We start from the raw sequence: 17,683 nt of genomic DNA on the forward strand, positions 1-17,683 counted from the left end.
CTTCTAGGGGCCGTTCACATATCGCGTCTTTTCCGCGCTCAAGGTCGTTATTTCAAATGTAGGCACACGGCGAGCGCACTCATAATGAAAGCAACGGACGTGGTGCGCTAGTTTTTCCAGGCGGGTTTTTTCTTCTCATTTCCAGAAATATATCTAGTAGTAAAGCTAATGCAAGGGCTAGAAATAAATTAATCCTTTGCTCGTCGTCATCATGGAGAGCGCAGTTTGGTTGCATAGCAACGACAGACGCCACGGGAGCGCAAGCGCTTGTAGGAGACAGCGGCACGGCCGCGCGCGCTTTCCACGCGTTTTTAGAAGCAATATGTGAACGGCCTCTTGTAGAGTTGGCCAATTACAATATTTTTGTCATCCTTGATGAAATACTTCCACACATCTGACGCGTGGTGTCTGCTGGTGACGTTCGCCATTTTTAATTCATTTATGGTTAATGGACGCTCGAGTAGTCGATTGTTTCCGACAGCGTCGACTAGTGGTTGAAGTAGTAGATCTATCGACTACTCGACTAGTCTATGCAAGCCCTACTCCGGAGCAGCTTAGCCGTGTAGCGTAAGTTACGATGATGATGAACACAACTAAAACCAATCCACTTTGCTCAAACTAATCTCAAACTTTACCTATCTGAATCTCATTTATTTTAATTATTGGATCTGTAGAAACATTTTATTCACAAAATCACTCATTGTCAGTGAAATGGTAATTTTATTTGTTGTTATTGTACAGATGTACGTTACATACATTACATCTGTTTATGTAACAACAAGCTTTATGTAACTAAAACAAAAGTAAAAAAAAAACTAACTTCAGGGAATTGTTTCATATATTAACAAATAACAGATTGATGTTTTTTTACATTTGTTTCCAGTCTCTTTTAATTTTGGTATTTCTTTGAGTAAGCGTTCAATCAAAATAATTTTCAATAATTTTCTTGTTCTCTAACATATAAAACACAAATCTTGTGGCATTTTAGAGAAACACTAGTTTATTAGTTAACTAACTAGCCTACACATTTACTTTATGTGAATCTAACAAAACATTTGCTCACTGTGACACAGAACAATGCTTTCTAATATGATTCACTAGATTACTTGAAGTGGTGAAACTCTTCTCACACTGAGTACAGTCGTACGGCTTCTCTCCAGTATGAACTCGCTCGTGTGATTTAAGAGATCCAGACCGAGTGAAACTCTTGTCACAATATGAGCACTTGTAAGGTTTTTCTCCAGTATGAATTCTTTGGTGCTCTTTCAGATGCTGAGATGTAGTAAAGCTCTTCCCACAGTCACAACACACATGATCTCTCACTTCATTGTGTGTTTTCTGGTGGCGTTTAAAACTGTCAAACAGTGTAAAACTCTTTCCACAGAGAGAACACACATAAGGCCTCTCATCTGAATGAACTTTCAGGTGAAGTTTTAGATGTGATGATGAAATAAAACCTTTACCACACTGATCACAGTTAAATGGTTTTTCTCCAGAGTGAATACGCAGATGAACACTGAAAGCTGATGGGTGAGAAAAACTCTTTCCACACTGAGTGCATGTATACGGTTTCTCTCCAGTGTGAATTCTCATGTGTGTCTTAAGGTTTGCTTTCTGTTTGAAACTCTTTCCACACTGAGTGCAGGTGTGCGTCTTTTTGGCTTTTGTTCTCTGAATTGTAAAGTTACGATGTTCCTCCTCCACTTCATTCAGTTCTTGTCTTTGCTCTTTCACTCTCACCTGGTCTAAAACACACATCAAGTTAGAATCAGTTCAAGTGAACCCTTATTTAATAGCAGAAAGCAACAGAGATCAGATCTTTCACTTTTTGTTCTGTCATTTACTGTAACATCGTAAAAATATGTTTGACAACTGCTATATACACTGTTAGACTTTTCTGTAATTTCTACAGTTATTTACTTAAAATCCCCAAGTATTATACTGCTATTTTTGCTTACAGTAAATAACTGATTCCCATTGCATCATGGGAATTTTCTGTGACGTCTAACACCACATTCAGAGACTTAGTGTATTTTTTAAATTTGCTGTATACTACTGTTTTTGACGTAACGGTCACTCTGACTGGCACCATTCCATCGTGCTTTTTATTTCCAAATGTTTGCCTTACACCGCGTGTCTACAACGCTATAATAGCCAGAGGTTGTCTATATTGGACACACTGAAGCGACCGGGCCTTTAATACAAAATGCAAACCTAGGGCTGAACGATTAATTGCATTTGCGATAATATCGCGATATGATGAAACGCGATTTTCTAACCGCAAAAGCTGCGATTAAACTTTGGTCACGTGACACGTGAGAGTAAAGCAGTCTGCACTACGGAGGAAGCATCAACTTGGTACGCTATTATAGACTGGCATAGGCTACAGGAAAGAACAGTTTGTATTTAATTTATGTGATATTGTGTTATAGATTCTCTCCAACGATTTTGTATCTATTCAGATAATTTCAGAATAGAGTCTGAGCTTAGTTTTAAACACAGATACGTGATTACGCTGCGTTTGCTTTATAAACAACCATATTCTGCTTGCTTCTAATTCCTCTGTCTCACACACACACGCACACACAACACCACTCGAACCTTCCGAAAAATAATCTTTCATAAAGTTCGGAGAAGTTGAAGCGAATTACAAGGACATTCGCGGGCTGCATTGCACAAGATGCGCTATAAGATACGCGTCACGTGTGCTTTGCTTGATGTTACTCTTGTAGTCTCGCCCGGCGCCGGTATTTTCCTTACAAATGTTCTAGGAAGGCATCATATGTCTTTTGGAATGCAGTTGGCTTATATATTAAAAATATGAAAATCACCGACAGAAGCTGCATTCAGTTTCAAATAGTCACACGCGCTTTGGAAAGAGCACTTGAGCATGCGGCTGTGAGCGACTCCGTCTACGTGGTTAAATGTACTTGCATCTCAAAATGCTTTTATGACGTGAAATTAATGTAAACGCAGTCAGTTATTCTAACAGACAGGAAAAACCACATCTTATATTTCAAAAGAGATGATAATTTCGTTTTTTAATGTGTATTTCTTTTTAAAAGTAGCCTACTTATAATTTTAAATATTTTAAGTTTTATTAATAAGATTAATTAATAAGAAAAAAATTTGATCGGCTCATGAGGTGCCTAAAGATTCCCATCCAATGATGTATTGCTTGTTTTTGTTGAAATAATAGAAAAGATAAAGAGCTTAAAAAATAATCGCATATTAAATCGCAATCGCAATATTGGTAAAACTAATCGCAATTAGATTATTTTCCAAAATCGTTCAGCCCTATGCAAACCTGTTTGTCTCTTGTCAGAAAAAGCATGAGCGCTTGGACTCGGAGTACCGTACGTCAGAAATATAATGGCGGATCACTACACTGTCTGGGATTTGTCGTGTCGCGCCGGAGCGTCCAGTGTAATATCACGCAACAGTGTTGCTAGTAAGTTACTGTAAAAAACTCAAGAAAAGTCTAACAGTGTACAAGGTTATGAACATTCATTTGCATTTCTCCATCATTTATCATCCATATACTGCTTATTAATTCACATCTACCAAATCAGTCAACAATGAAGAATCAAGAATGGACACCAACCTATTTGTTCCTCAGTATCTTCATGTTTTATTCTGGATGGTTCTGGATCACTCATGTCTTCAATCTCCTCTTTAATAAACTCCATCTTTAACAGTCACACAGATTTCAGCTGCTACTCCTGGAGTTTGTCCTTCTCTTGTAGGATGATGGGAATATTCCCAGTATTTATTGGTGAATTGTTGTGGGAGGGGCTTCACTGCAGGTGTGAACTGTGATCACTGTGTTTTTATCCAATCTGCATTTAAAAAGTATAGAGCCATCATGTTAAACTGCTGCTGAAAAGCCTCTTTGTCTCCAAAAGTTCCCTGTTTTCAGCTCATTCATTATGGTGATGTCTGAGATCTTCTGTAAATTGGCACATTAAGGCTGAAACAAACTACATTATCATCACTTTTGAAATTTCACTTCAGTTCTTGTCTTTGCTCTTTCACCTCCATCTGGTCTGAAACATATTAAAACATTAAGTTGTTAGAATGAGTTCAAGGAGGATAAATGTGAATATTGAATTGAACCCTGATTTAATAATGGAAAACAAGTGTGATCTGTTTATCTGTATATGTACCAAATGTAAGTTTCGTAATCTTCATGTTAATAGTCAAAACTGAATGACAACTGCTGCGCAAGATTGTGATATTTACAGGAATATCATGGAGTTCAATTTAATACATTTTAAGAGCTTTTTTAAGACTCCCTCCATAAAGTTTAAGACATCATCGCCACTTCAAGTTAACCGTTACATCGGCGACAACTTACATTTACTATATATTAATTGTAAGATAGCACAACCAAATTGTCTTAGTTTGTGATAACTCCTTATCAATGCAACATAAATTAGAAGGGTGGGAACGAAGCACAACTGAATTAACTGAGTGACTAACCCAATGCAAGGTTTATTAGAAAGAGAAACCAGAAACCAGAATAAAGAGACCAATAAACAAAACAATAGGGGTGTAAATCGGACAGTTCATTATGATACATAATTGATTATGATACATAGCTAATACGCAGTGGGGACGCAATGCAAAACGCTGCACATTAGCATCTGACCTTGTTCTGAACTGGCGCCTGGGGCGAACAACCCGAGATACACAGAAAGTCATGAGCCACTAATAAAAACTTAGCCTGACGTCGCCATAATCAGATTCTAGTCAGAATGTGAGTCTGATACTGCTCCATTGGGCTGTGATTATGGGGCGTGTTTCAACCGAACCAGGAAAGAAAATGCCTCTGCTTTCAATAGACCTACAACCAATCAGAGCAACGGAGTAAGTGACGTATGTTTTTCATTCATGTTTCCGATCGACAAATGCCTTGATCGCGGTCGATATCTTCTATAACAGACGCACTGGCGGGATCTACACATGATGTTTTATAAGCAAAGTTCGGGAGGAGCACGTTCAAATAATCAATCCAATCAACTTGTCATCAAACAATTACCATGTCTACCCTATCAGCATGAGAGGAAGCATATATTTATTCACTCTGTCAACTCACCTAACATTCCTTGACAGTTTTCAGCATCCCTCCACTCACTCTCGGCTTGTTCTTCCACAGCCAGGAATACGGGGGGAGTGCTTTGGGTTCGGGCCGAATACCGAGCCCGGAGCCTCTCCTCGAACAGTACCCCAAATATACATTTATTCTATCTGACATATTTGTAAGTGTGAACTCGCGAAATCTCAATTCTCCAGCGGCAGTCATCTTTATCTTTAGGTTATGTTCCAAAAACATTTAAACTGGCAGTTATAAAACCTCTCATTAAGAAACCACAATTAGATCCGAATAATCTAGTAAATTATAGACCCATTTCAAATCTACCTTTTATGTCTAAAATACTAGAAAAAGTTGTGTCCGCTCAACTGGGCTCTTTCTTACAAGAAAATGACGTCTATGAAAAGTTTCAGTCTGGGTTCAGGCCGCATCATAGCACTGAAACTGCGCTCGTTAAAATCACAAATGATTTACTTTTAGCTTCTGACCAAGGCTGTATCTCAATATTAGTTTTACTTGATCTTAGTGCTGCGTTCGATACTATAGATCATACAATACTCTTAGATCGATTACAAAATTATACTGGTGTTCAAGGACAAGCATTAAGCTGGTTTAGATCGTATTTATCTGACCGCTATCATTTTGTTTATTTAAATGGAGAAAAATCTATCATAACTCCAGTAAATTATGGAGTGCCGCAGGGATCTGTGTTAGGCCCTCTATTATTCTCAATATATATGCTGCCACTTGGAAATATTATAAGGAAACATGGAATTAGTTTCCATTTTTATGCTGATGACACTCAAATCTATATTTCACCACGGCCGGATGAAAACGCTAAATTATCCAAATTGACAGAGTGTGTTAAAGATATAAAAGATTGGATGACGCGTAATTTTCTTTTATTAAATCCAGACAAGACAGAGGTACTACTTATCGGTTCAAAAAACCACCCACAAAACCTCTCACAATACAACTTTAACATAGTAGGATGTCCTGTTACTTCATCCTCTACAGTAAAAGACCTGGGTGTTATATTAGACTGCAACCTGTCTTTTGAAAATCATATTTCATATGTAACAAGAACAGCCTTTTTCCACCTTAGAAACATTGCTAAGCTACGTAACATGCTATCAGTCTCTGATGCAGAAAAGTTAGTTCATGCATTCATGACTTCGAGACTAGATTACTGTAATGCTTTATTAGTTGGTTGTCCTGCATCCTCAATAAACAAGCTACAGTTAGTCCAAAATGCCGCCGCTAGAGTTCTAACTAGATCAAGAAAATATGATCATATAACACCGATTTTATCATCACTACATTGGTTACCTATAAAGTCCCGTATTAATTACAAGGTATTGCTACTGACTTATAAAGCCCTAAACGGCTTAGCTCCAGTCTATTTAACGGATCTTCTATCGCCCTATAATCCATCGCGCTCTTTAAGGTCACTAAATTCGAGGCTTTTGGTCATACCTAGGATATCCAGATCCACCAAAGGAGGGAGAGCATTTTCACATTTAGCTCCAAAACTCTGGAATAGTCTTCCGGATACTGTTCGTTGCTCAGACTCGCTCTCCCAGTTTAAAACTAGATTAAAGACGCATCTCTTCAGCCAGGCATTCATATAATACTTTTAATCTTACAGTTAAATCCAACCTCTAGCATATAAACGCCAGAGGAGAACTGGCCCCCGACTGAGCCCGGGTTCTCCCAAGGTTTTTTTTTCTCCATTAGGTCACCTGATGGAGTTTTTCGGTTCCTTGCCACTGTTGCCTTTGGCTTGCTCAGTTGGGGATATTTAATTTAATTAATCAATCAACGATACTATTGATCAGCATTACCAAACGTAGACGTTCCACTAGAAACAAACATTGATGTATTGTTCTAATTTATTGCTGTGAAGCTGCTTTGATACAGCCTGTGTTGTGAAAAGCGCTATATAAATAAACTTGACTTGACTTGACTTGTAAACAAATTCAACCCAAACGCTCTTTGGTGATGTGGATGATTACATTACTGTTGATCATCTGTCCATCATCATATAAAGCCCACCCTGACAATTTGATTGGTCTGAACAACTTTTGTTCGGGCATAATAGCTCCTAAACGGATCAAGTCCAGACCGAACTTTCCGACCTAAAATTTTTGTGGGCGCGGCTAAGATCGGCTGGCATCCAAGCTATAAATAAACTGCACAGAATCCCATTATTCACCTACGCAATGATTCAATTCAGGCAAACTTTAACATACAACCTCTTTGGACAAATATAGCCTACATAATGAAAAAATGATACAAAATTTAATACCTTGGAAAATGGCATTTAAGACTTTTTAAGGGCCTTAATTATTTCTCTAAATTCATTTATCAACTTTTAATACTTTTTAAGACCCCACAGACACCATGTATTATGTCACCTTTGCCATGCTCCTATTCTATAAATACTGTTGTATTCATTTTTCTGATGGGATTCTCTCTGAAATTTGTCCGAGATCCTCCATCCGAGATTAAATCATATTTAAAGGCATTGTCTGGAGTCTGTTTAGTTATTGCTGCACAACAAGTTAGTGGAGCACTAGAGATCTTATTTTAGTGTTCATAGGGGTCAAGACGTTGACCGACTCAGTCTACGTCGATAAGTAGACTAGACCCAGGTAAACTAATGTCGATCAGGAGATGTTCAGGGACGTTGATTAGTTAGTAGACAAGACCCAGGTAGATTTAAGTCAGGTATGAAAGAATTAAATAAAGTCTACCACAGTATCTAACAATATACTCTATAAAAACTTACATAGCCTAGCCTAAACTAAGTAAAAGAGCCAGTGATCATCATGCATTTAAAATAATTGAAACTGTTAATAAAATCAGCCTCGATTTTTTTTTTCTCATTGAAAATTATGTTTTGTATAGAAGGTAGACTAACTACAGAATTAAACAAGAGAATCTGGTGAATCGGATAATACATGTTTTGTCTTTCATTTCACAAATCAAATTACAGACCAATAGGCTGTCCATTTCTTTTCTCTTCTAAAGTTAAATATATAGCAGATTTCACCTAGCAACACAAATGAACCACATCTGCAGTTTATTGGTAGAGGACAGACAATAAATACACACTTCTTTTGAATCACTGTATTTCAGCTGAAGGTTTATGAGAAAAGACACATACCGTCCTCCTAACAGAGTTACTGCAATTCATCTAATGGATATAAATATACATTTTAACATCAAAATTAAAGCTACACGCGTTTGCTATACTAAACGACATTTCCACAGACTCAATCCACACAAATTATATGTGGAGAAATTTATTGACAGGGAAAACAGCGAGCTCTAATTTGGCGCAAAGGCACACTCTAAAAAATGCTGGGTTATTTTTTAAACCCAAATGCTGGGTTGAGCATTTTGACTATGTTGCTGGGTTATTTTTTCCGTAATCAGCTGACAATGACCCAGCATTTGGGTTTGTTTTGGAAATTTTGACCCAGCGCCTCCTCGCGAGTCGCGCACTTTTGTCCACACTGTTCAAATCACTACGTCAACAGGAGGACGAGAGGTTCAAGCAGGAGCGAGCGTAAAGGTGAGCAACCCTGTTTTATTACAACTTTCCTTTTGTTAAGTAGCAACGTTAGTCAAATAAGTCAGAAAGTCAACAAGAAGTTATGTTGAAATGAACTATGAATTATTGACGACGTCGACGTCTGTCGAACTAGCGACCGTTATGCTAACGTTAACGTTACGTTACACATAACATTCATTATTTTTACACGGTCTGTAATCAATTATTCCACTTAAAACACGGTCACAATGTCTAAGTACAGTTGTTGGTGTCTGTTTTATCTCCAGAAATGTTGCGGGTTACTTGATTCGGCGGATGGATGCAGTGTAACGTCACTGGCTAGTGGCTGGATATGCTAAAGAAGCTGTAAGTCTAACGTTACCTATTATTTAACTGTGTTTGTTAGTCATTTTCGAAAGGTAGCTTTACATAAAATATTGAATTATGCTGCAGTATGTTCTCTGTGTTTGGGTGTGTGCGCCTTAGTTCAATTTGGCTAAGCATTTCTGCAGAAAACAGTGTCATCGTCCAGCTCAGTACAATTCTTATCAAAAACTGTCATTGTTCATTTGAAGTCAGTTCAGTGTTGCTTCAGTTACGTTCAGAAACTATGTAAAGTATCCACAAAATATCCACAAAATTAACATTTCTTCTGTTTACAGTCTTGTGAATTAACAATAGTTAATTAAGCTGTTAAAAATTATTTAGTCTATTTATTTATTTTATTTTTTTAATTAAGTAATGATTCACTAAAATTATTTAAATATATATTTTTTAAATTAACTGGAGCCAGCATAAAAATTATTTTTAAAAACATTGTATAAGACATGCTAAATTTGTAAAGATATTACTAATCAGATGTTTCCTTACTTTTCTTTTACAGCAATGGACATTTTTGTTCAACAAATCTCCTCAACTGGAGTCTTGAGTGCCTCATTGAAAAATTGCTGGTAAATATGTGATGAACAATTTTGCATTTCAAATTCTCTTTCTTAGTATGTAATCTTTTTTTCACAGTTGCATCCAGTGCCAACCCTAACCCTTAAATAGTTCGCCCAAAAATGATATTTAACCCATGATTTACTCACCCTCAAGCCGTTTGAGATGCATATGTCAATCATTTTTCAGACGAACACATTTTCAGTTATTTTAGAAAATGTCTTCGATCTTTCAGTGGTTATAATGTCAAGCAATGGGGTCCACCTCCTTCAAGTCCCAAAATGTGCATGCATCCTTCACAAAAGTAATCCATCCGGCTCCAGGGGGATAAACGAAGGCCTTCTGAGGGTAATCCGTGCGGTTTTGTCGTAAAAATATACATATTTAAAACTTTAGAAACGAAAATAACTGGCTTCCGGTAGCGTTCGACGCGCGTTCATGGAGATGGATGCTGGCGTATGACGTAGCGTAGAAAGCTTCGTGACGTAGAACGAACGTAGAGTTTTGTTTTGCTCTGCTCTCTGGCTGCGCTGTCACGTTCGTTCTACGTCACGACGTTTTCTACGCTACGTCCTACGGATTACTTTTGTGAAGGATGCATGCACATTTTGGGACTTGAAGGAGGTGGACCCCATTGCTTCACATTATAACCACTGAAAGATCTAAGACATTTTCTAAAATAACTGAAAATGTGTTCGTCTGAAAAAAGATTGACATATGCATCTCGAACGGCTTGAGGGTGAGTAAATCATGGGTTAAATATCATTTTTGGGCGAACTATCCCTTTAACAAAGTTTGCTACACCATTTACAATAAGCTCAAAAACATGAATGGCCAATTTACTTGTCCAAGTACAAGCACATGACAAGACAATTTAAATCAGTTATATTGTAGGGCTGGCATAGGGTACCACTTCTGTGCCTAGTCGTTGTCAGTGTAATTTCATAGATAGCCGTGCTTGTTTGCCCCTTTCTTGGTTTAAGGCAGTGGTTCTCAAATGTCCTGGGACCCCCATAATTTAGGATGTCTCACCCAATTTAAATTTTGCAGTCTGTACTAATGAGCTGAATCAGGTGTGTTAAATGAGGGAGAGATATAAAATGTGCAGTGGTATGGGGTCCCCAGGACGGGTTTGAGAAGCACTGCTTTAAGGGATAGTTCACCTGAAAAGGAAAATTCTGTCGTCATTTACTCACCCTCATGGTATTACAAACCTGAATGAGTACTTTTTTCCTATTATGGAAGTCATTGGTTACCGTCAACTATCTTGTTACTGACATTCTTTAAAAAATCTTTTTGTGTTCAGCAGAGGAAAGAAACTTCAAAAAAAGTTCCAAAAAAAGGTTTGGAACAACGTGAGGGTGAGTAAATGAGGCGATTAAATTTGACATGAGGGTGAGTAAATTTGCATTTTAAGGTGAACTATACCTTTAATAACACTAAATGTTTTCAGATTACCAGAGTACATATTTAACTGTTATATATTTAAGCTAATTTCACTCATTCTAAGTTGACCTTAGTTAGAAATGCACTTTGCTTAATTTAAAAGCTGATGAACGAACAAGTTCTAATTTGCCATTTTTCTATTCTTAGATTCCAAAGGCATACTAGCACTTACAATCCTGCCTGTCATTCTTCCCCCGCCTGTGTACAAGATTGGCCACAAAACCTTTCGGCCAACTATTCAAGAGACAAGAACCTCATTCATTGATGTACAACCGGTAAGTAAAACAACAGGGGACAAAAAGAGCAGGCTCATTTCTTTACACCTGTTTGTAGGGCTGCACGATAAATCGTTTTATTGCTGCTTGAATCTAACATGCATTTCATTTTCTCACAACTCTTTAAAGGATTAGTTCACCCCAAAATGAAAATTTCCTAATAATTTACTCACCCCAATGTCTTCCAAGATATCCATGTCTTTCTTTCTTCAGTGGAAGAGAAATTAAGTTTTTTGAGGAAAACATTTCAGGATTATTCTACACAGAATGGACTTTAATGACAACCAACTATCCCAACGTTCAAAGAAGGTTCAAATATCAGTCTCAGTGCAGCTTCAGAGTCTCTACACAATCCCAGTCGAGAAATAAGGGTCTTATCTAGCGAAACCATTAGCCATTTGTGGTTTAATAGTATATAAATGTTTTTTTTGTTTTTTTGTTTTTAAATGACCAATGGTTTCGCTAGATAATACCCTTATTTCTCGACTGGGATTGTGTAGAGACTCTGAAGCTGCATTGAGACTGACATTTGAACCTTCTTTGAACATTGGGATAGTTGGTTGCCATTTAAGTCTATTCTGTGTAGAAACATACTGAAATGTTTTCCTCAAAAAAAACTTAATTTCTTTTCCACTGAAGAAAGAAAGACATGGATATCTTGGATGGCACTGGGGTGAGTAAATGATTAGGAAATTTATATTTTGGGTTGAACTAATTCTTTAAGTTAATTTAAGATGGTGTTTAACTAATTTAAGACTGCTCTTATGAAAACCTAAGACGCACTTTTAAATAATTATCTGTGTCTGATATTGTCTTTCCCTCATTTAGTCTGGAACCAACATGGTGCTTTACCTGGAAAGGCAGACAGAAGCAAAACCCTTCCCCTTTGTCTTGGAGCTTGGAATGGCTGGACAGTTTTTTGGTGAATGGGGAAACTCTGGAAAAGTTGACTCCGTTTTTTTTTTTATCATCTTGTGAAGATAATTTTTAGCTAGGCTATTTTACAGTTTATAGGTATAGAGTTTCATGTTTTTATTTTGCTACACAGGACTAAATGATTGCTTATTTAAAATGAATTGCAATGTATGTACTTACTGTTTATACGCAGAGATGTGCCTCTCATTTTTGCTGCACAGGACTAAATGATTGCTTTTTTAAGTGAATTACAATGTATGTACTTACGTGTTTTTTATTGTATTCTTTGTGAATAGAATCTTAAGCTGTAGGCTATTTTACAGTTTATAAGTGAAGAGTTTTGAATTTTGAGAATCTTACCATTTTATAATATTTTAACATACCAACATTTTAGCACAAATTATTTTTGTGGGCCTCCGTTTATGTTACAGATGTCTGTTTTTTTAACATGAATGTATTTTTGATTATATTAATTTCCTGGAATAAACACTTTAATTGAATCAATAAACAGTAGTGTTATTATTGTTATTAATATTTTTTTATTCGTTTTTTTATTATTATTATCTAAAATTAATAACCTGTAGCATGGGGGTTGTTTGACCCAGCACTGATTAAAAACAACCCAGCAGATGGGTTAATGTATAAAAACCCAGCCTGCTGGGTCAAAATAACCCAGCATGTGTTCTGTCCAATATTTACCCAGCGCTGGGTTGCCAAATAACCCAAATTGGGTTGTTTTTAACCCAGCATTTTTTAGAGTGCAGCAACAAAAACAAACCCGTGCCGTGCGTTAATAAAACTCTAACAATACATCGAACTGTTGGCAGAAAAGCGCGTACACAAAACTTGTTCCGGTTTTTTACACTTCCATAATTAATATAAACTCAAAACTTCACTTAATACAGGCTATTTTCACTCTTTAATGCGGAGACCTACCTGATCTGACTCTCTCCAGTCGCGGGCTGTTCTGAATGAGAGCGCGCGCGACCGGTCCATTACAAATGACGTCACTCACAGAACGAACTCAAAATATTGTTCATATTAATATATTTTCCCTCTGTCGTGCACAACAAAATAAAGTTGATATACATTAAGCAAATATATAAAATAGGTTAATTGTTTCAGAATCGGAAGTTACAAAAAATAAAACTCTAAACACTACAAATACATTATGTTTGCACACACTTGCAACTTGCTACAGCATTTGTAATGGTATTTTATGTCATCTTAAAATAAAGAAATCAACCAACTCTATATTTCAGTATGTTTAACATTGTACAGCTTTTATTATTTTAAAACTACAGCAAATGACTCTTGTAGGCCTACAAACAGGAAATAATATAGTAAACATTGGTAAATAAGTTAATTGCATGAATATTATGAGACTTATTCAAGCAGATTTTGCAAAGCAGTTATCCAGTGAGAAAAAATACAATAATTATTGACACTAAATTAAACTAGATCAGTCAAGTCACCTTCATTTATATAGTGCTTTTAACAATATAGCTTGTTTCAAAGAAGCTTTACAGTGATAATAGGAAATTACAGTAACAGAGATAGTTTTGGCTTTACAGCAGCTCTAGAATAAAGTTATTGTCCAGCTAAAGTTAGTTTTGATCAGTGGTTCTCAACTGGGACATTTTACCATGGTCATTATGCTGTGGCTGTGTGTGTATGAAATTAGACAAAAACAAAATGATAAATTTGCTTTTGAGAAATAAATAAATTTATTTTCGCAAATATGGTTCTCACACAAATTACATACACATAAATAATAAGAGTGGATAAACAATATAAATCTAAGGCTTTTAAATAACATTCACAAAACACTGTAAAAAACTTAAATTACATTAAGCTGACTTAAATGAGTTGAATCTTGTATAACTTAAAAAAGTAACTTATTTTGATGAGAAGTCATGTAAAATCATATGTTGTTGACTTATTGATCATGTCATTTTTTACAGTTTTTGTTAATACAAAAAAAGTTGGTAGTCACCAAAAATAAAATGTACAAAATAACACAAAGTGAAATAATGTGAAGTGGCATTTTGGGGAAACAGAAACAACAGTAAACACACAATACTAAGAAGAACTATTAATGAAATATATGGATTAATAGAATGAACATCATTCCTCTATGCAAATCATTCCCAGTTAACACATGATGTACCAGTAACGTAATTTATTGGAACTTCTTGGTAATTTCATGACTTACTAATTGACAACATAACTACGACACTCCATGCTAGTCATTTATTTATTAATTAATTATTATTTATAATGAAGTGATATACAGTGTGCTGTATTTGCAGTATAATTGCTGACAACAGAGACAAGACAGGAAAGTGTGTGTTCCTAAGGTGAGAGACTTTTTTTATTTCATGACAAGTTATGAAAATAACATTATGATAATGACACTGACATATAGTTTTACAACATCTCTGACCGCAGATACTGAATCAGCAGCCTGATCTCACACACGAAACGTACATATTTAGACGTAAATAAAAACGATCCAATTCGTATATATATTTACGTATTATAGTGACTTTTACGTATCATATGGACGTTATTTCAGGTTCGATATGTATCTAAATGTACGTATTACAACTTAAAATACGTATAGATTCAACGTATATCCATAAATGCATGACAGCCTTGGTCTCATTGTTAATATGTAGTATTATTACGTAATTTTCAAAGATAGAAAACGTACATTTTATAGATAAATGGAAGATCCCTTAACCCCACTCCCAAACCTAAACATAACGTTACCCATTTTATACAGAATATAAAAAGGACAAAATGTACAGAGATGTGTGGGAAATGGCAATTTTATTAACAATATAGCATTAAAAGATTTTTTAGCAGCTAATCCTACTCCTACCCCTAAACCTACCCATAACAATTTCTTAAAAACTACATAGGCTACAATTATGAAGAAAAATTACAACATACGTGTTATCACAATAATTTATTTATTGCGAACATGTCAAAACCGGTACCAAAAGTCGTTCACATGACGATGTGTTGCAGTCACAGTCCTCTCTTTCATTATAATAGTTTTGAATGAGGTACAGAGCAGAATTTAAGTTATTAATCCAAGAAAATGTTAATCCAGCTTCGCTCAGTGTGAAGGGCAGGCTGAGGCGCGCGCGCTTCTCCATTTCAAATGTAGTTTACCGACTGAAATACGGCATGTCGCAATCTGTGGCGAGAGCCAATGAGCGTTTGATATCACTGCCGTAAAACACGTCGTAACGCTTCTTGAGGGCGCAATTTTTGAATTTGAATTCATCACGAACGCGGAATTTGACAGTTACGGACTGTGCTGCTGATAGCCTGTGAAATGGAGATGAAGATCACTCACTGGATAAAGGGCTGAATTTGGATCTCTTTCTTGCAAACGTATGGATTCTAAAGATTTGGATTATCAAGCTAATAAAATTGATGTCTTTTGTGAATTTATGTTGGGTTTTGGTGTATTATTGTTCTATTGGAGAAAACGCATTTTGTGTCTCACTGTAAATGAACTAAATATTACAAAATGGTTAAACGATTAAATAAGGTATTTTTAAGGTTTTAAAGTGTATTCTTGTGTAACTGCATGTAGGCTAATCCTCCGAAACGAGTTTGCAGCAGAAGGCACGAACAGAGCGAATGGTTATTAGCCTATTTCTTGAGTAAACTGCATTTAATAATAATAAATGCGACTGAAAACGTAATTGATAAGACATTTGAATGCAAAAGAGTCAAAACATTAATGCCACGATTTTAATATGCATAAATAAGAATACGTACAAATATGTAGTTGTTCATACGTAAATAATTTACGTTTTTTTGCTGTTTATACGTAAATATTTTACGTTTTAGAGCTGTAAATACGTCAGTATTATACGTTTCTGTGTGTATAAAACGTAAGTAAATGTACGTATGGTAGAATTACACTTTGCGTAAAAATACACACGTATTCTCATGAGATCACGTTGGAATCAGGAAAACATGGTTTTCTCAGTTGCTTTTTCTTAAAGGGAAACTAAACCCCTGGTCAGAGCCTGACTCCACCCATAGAATTAAAACAGTTTAAACACAAATGTCAAAAAAATTACTTGAATCAATGAACAGCATTAATAAAGTCCCAGTCTTACTAATCACTAACTTGTTTTAGGGTTTAGTTACCCTTTAAAATGAGTCTGACACAAGTCTCAATAGCTTTCATGCAAGTCTTTAAAAATAAAAGCCTTGCATCAGAAAAACACAGAATTATGTTTGTTGTTTCTTTGAATGCAAACTCCACGACCCACTCTTTTGGAAGCAACTCCGTATTTTGTTCATCTCACACCATTTACTTGAATGTATTTGACATAAAAATGAAATGTTGCTCATTGTGACGACTTCTTGCGACATATCTTCATGTGACTCAGAAGGTTTGTTTTATGTTTGAAGCCTTTTCTCACAATGAGTGCAGTCGTGCGGCTTTTCACTAGTATGAACTCTCTGATGTTGTTTCAGGTTTATATAACGAATGAAATTCTTGTCACAATATGAGCACTTGTAAGGTCTTTCTCCAGTATGAATTCTTTGGTGCCGTTTCAGATGCTCAGCTCTAGTAAAGCTCATCCCACAGTCACAACACACATGATCTCTCACTTCATTGTGTGTTTTCTGGTGCAGTTTAAAACTGTCCAGCCTTGAAAAACTCTTTCCACAGAGAGAACACACATAAGGCCTCTCATCTGAATGCACTTTCAGGTGTTTTTTTAGTTGTGGTGATGAAATAAAATCTTTACCACACTGATCACAGATAAATGGTTTTTCTCCAGAGTGAACGTGCAGATGATACCTGAGACCTGTTGCATCTCTGAAACTCTTCTCACACTGAGTGCATGTATACGGTTTCTCTCCAGTGTGAATTCTCATGTGTTTGTTAAGGTCTCCTTTTTGACTGAAACTCTTTCCACACTGAGTGCAGGTGTGCGTCTTTTTGGCTTTTGTTCTTTGAATTGTAAAGTTACGATGTTCCTCCTCCACTTCATTCAGTTCTTGTCTTTGCTCTTTCACTCTCACCTGGTCTAAAATACACAGAAATACAGTTAGAATCAGTTCAAGTGAACCCTTATTTAATAGAAGAAAGCAACAGAGATCATATATCAGGTCTTTTATGTGGCAAAGTTTTGTTCAGTCATTCACTTGTTTATACAGTTAAAATATGTTTGACAACTGCTATATACAAGGTTATAATAATTCTCCATCATTTATCATCCATATACTGCTTATTAATTCACGTCTACCAAAGCAGTCAACAATGAAGAATCAAGAATGAACACCAACCTATTTGTTGCTCAGTATCTTCATGTTTTATTCTGGATGGTTCTGGATCTCTCATGTCTTCAATCTCCTCTTTAATAATCTCCATCTTTAACAGTCACACAGATTTCAGCTGCTACTCCTGGA

General features: G+C 36.1%; 2 long non-coding RNA genes across 2 annotated transcripts; one reads left to right on the forward strand and one right to left on the reverse strand.

The window, feature by feature from the left end:
• Positions 1-702: 702 nt before the first annotated feature.
• On the reverse strand, positions 703-13,246 carry LOC308693404. Its single transcript, XR_014030447.1, has 3 exons — positions 13,166-13,246; positions 3,605-4,046; positions 703-1,745 (listed from the first exon to the last, which is right to left on the reverse strand). It is a non-coding gene; the product is annotated as an uncharacterized lncRNA (long non-coding RNA).
• LOC308693161 lies at positions 8,615-12,177 on the forward strand. Its single transcript, XR_014030415.1, has 5 exons — positions 8,615-8,675; positions 8,942-9,020; positions 9,538-9,604; positions 11,187-11,314; positions 12,143-12,177. It is a non-coding gene; the product is annotated as an uncharacterized lncRNA (long non-coding RNA).
• Positions 13,247-17,683: the final 4,437 nt, after the last annotated feature.

The sequence above is a fragment of the Scardinius erythrophthalmus genome (assembly GCF_964197995.2).
Source record: "Scardinius erythrophthalmus genome assembly, chromosome: 7".
In the NCBI taxonomy this organism is placed as follows: domain Eukaryota; kingdom Metazoa; phylum Chordata; class Actinopteri; order Cypriniformes; family Leuciscidae; genus Scardinius; species Scardinius erythrophthalmus.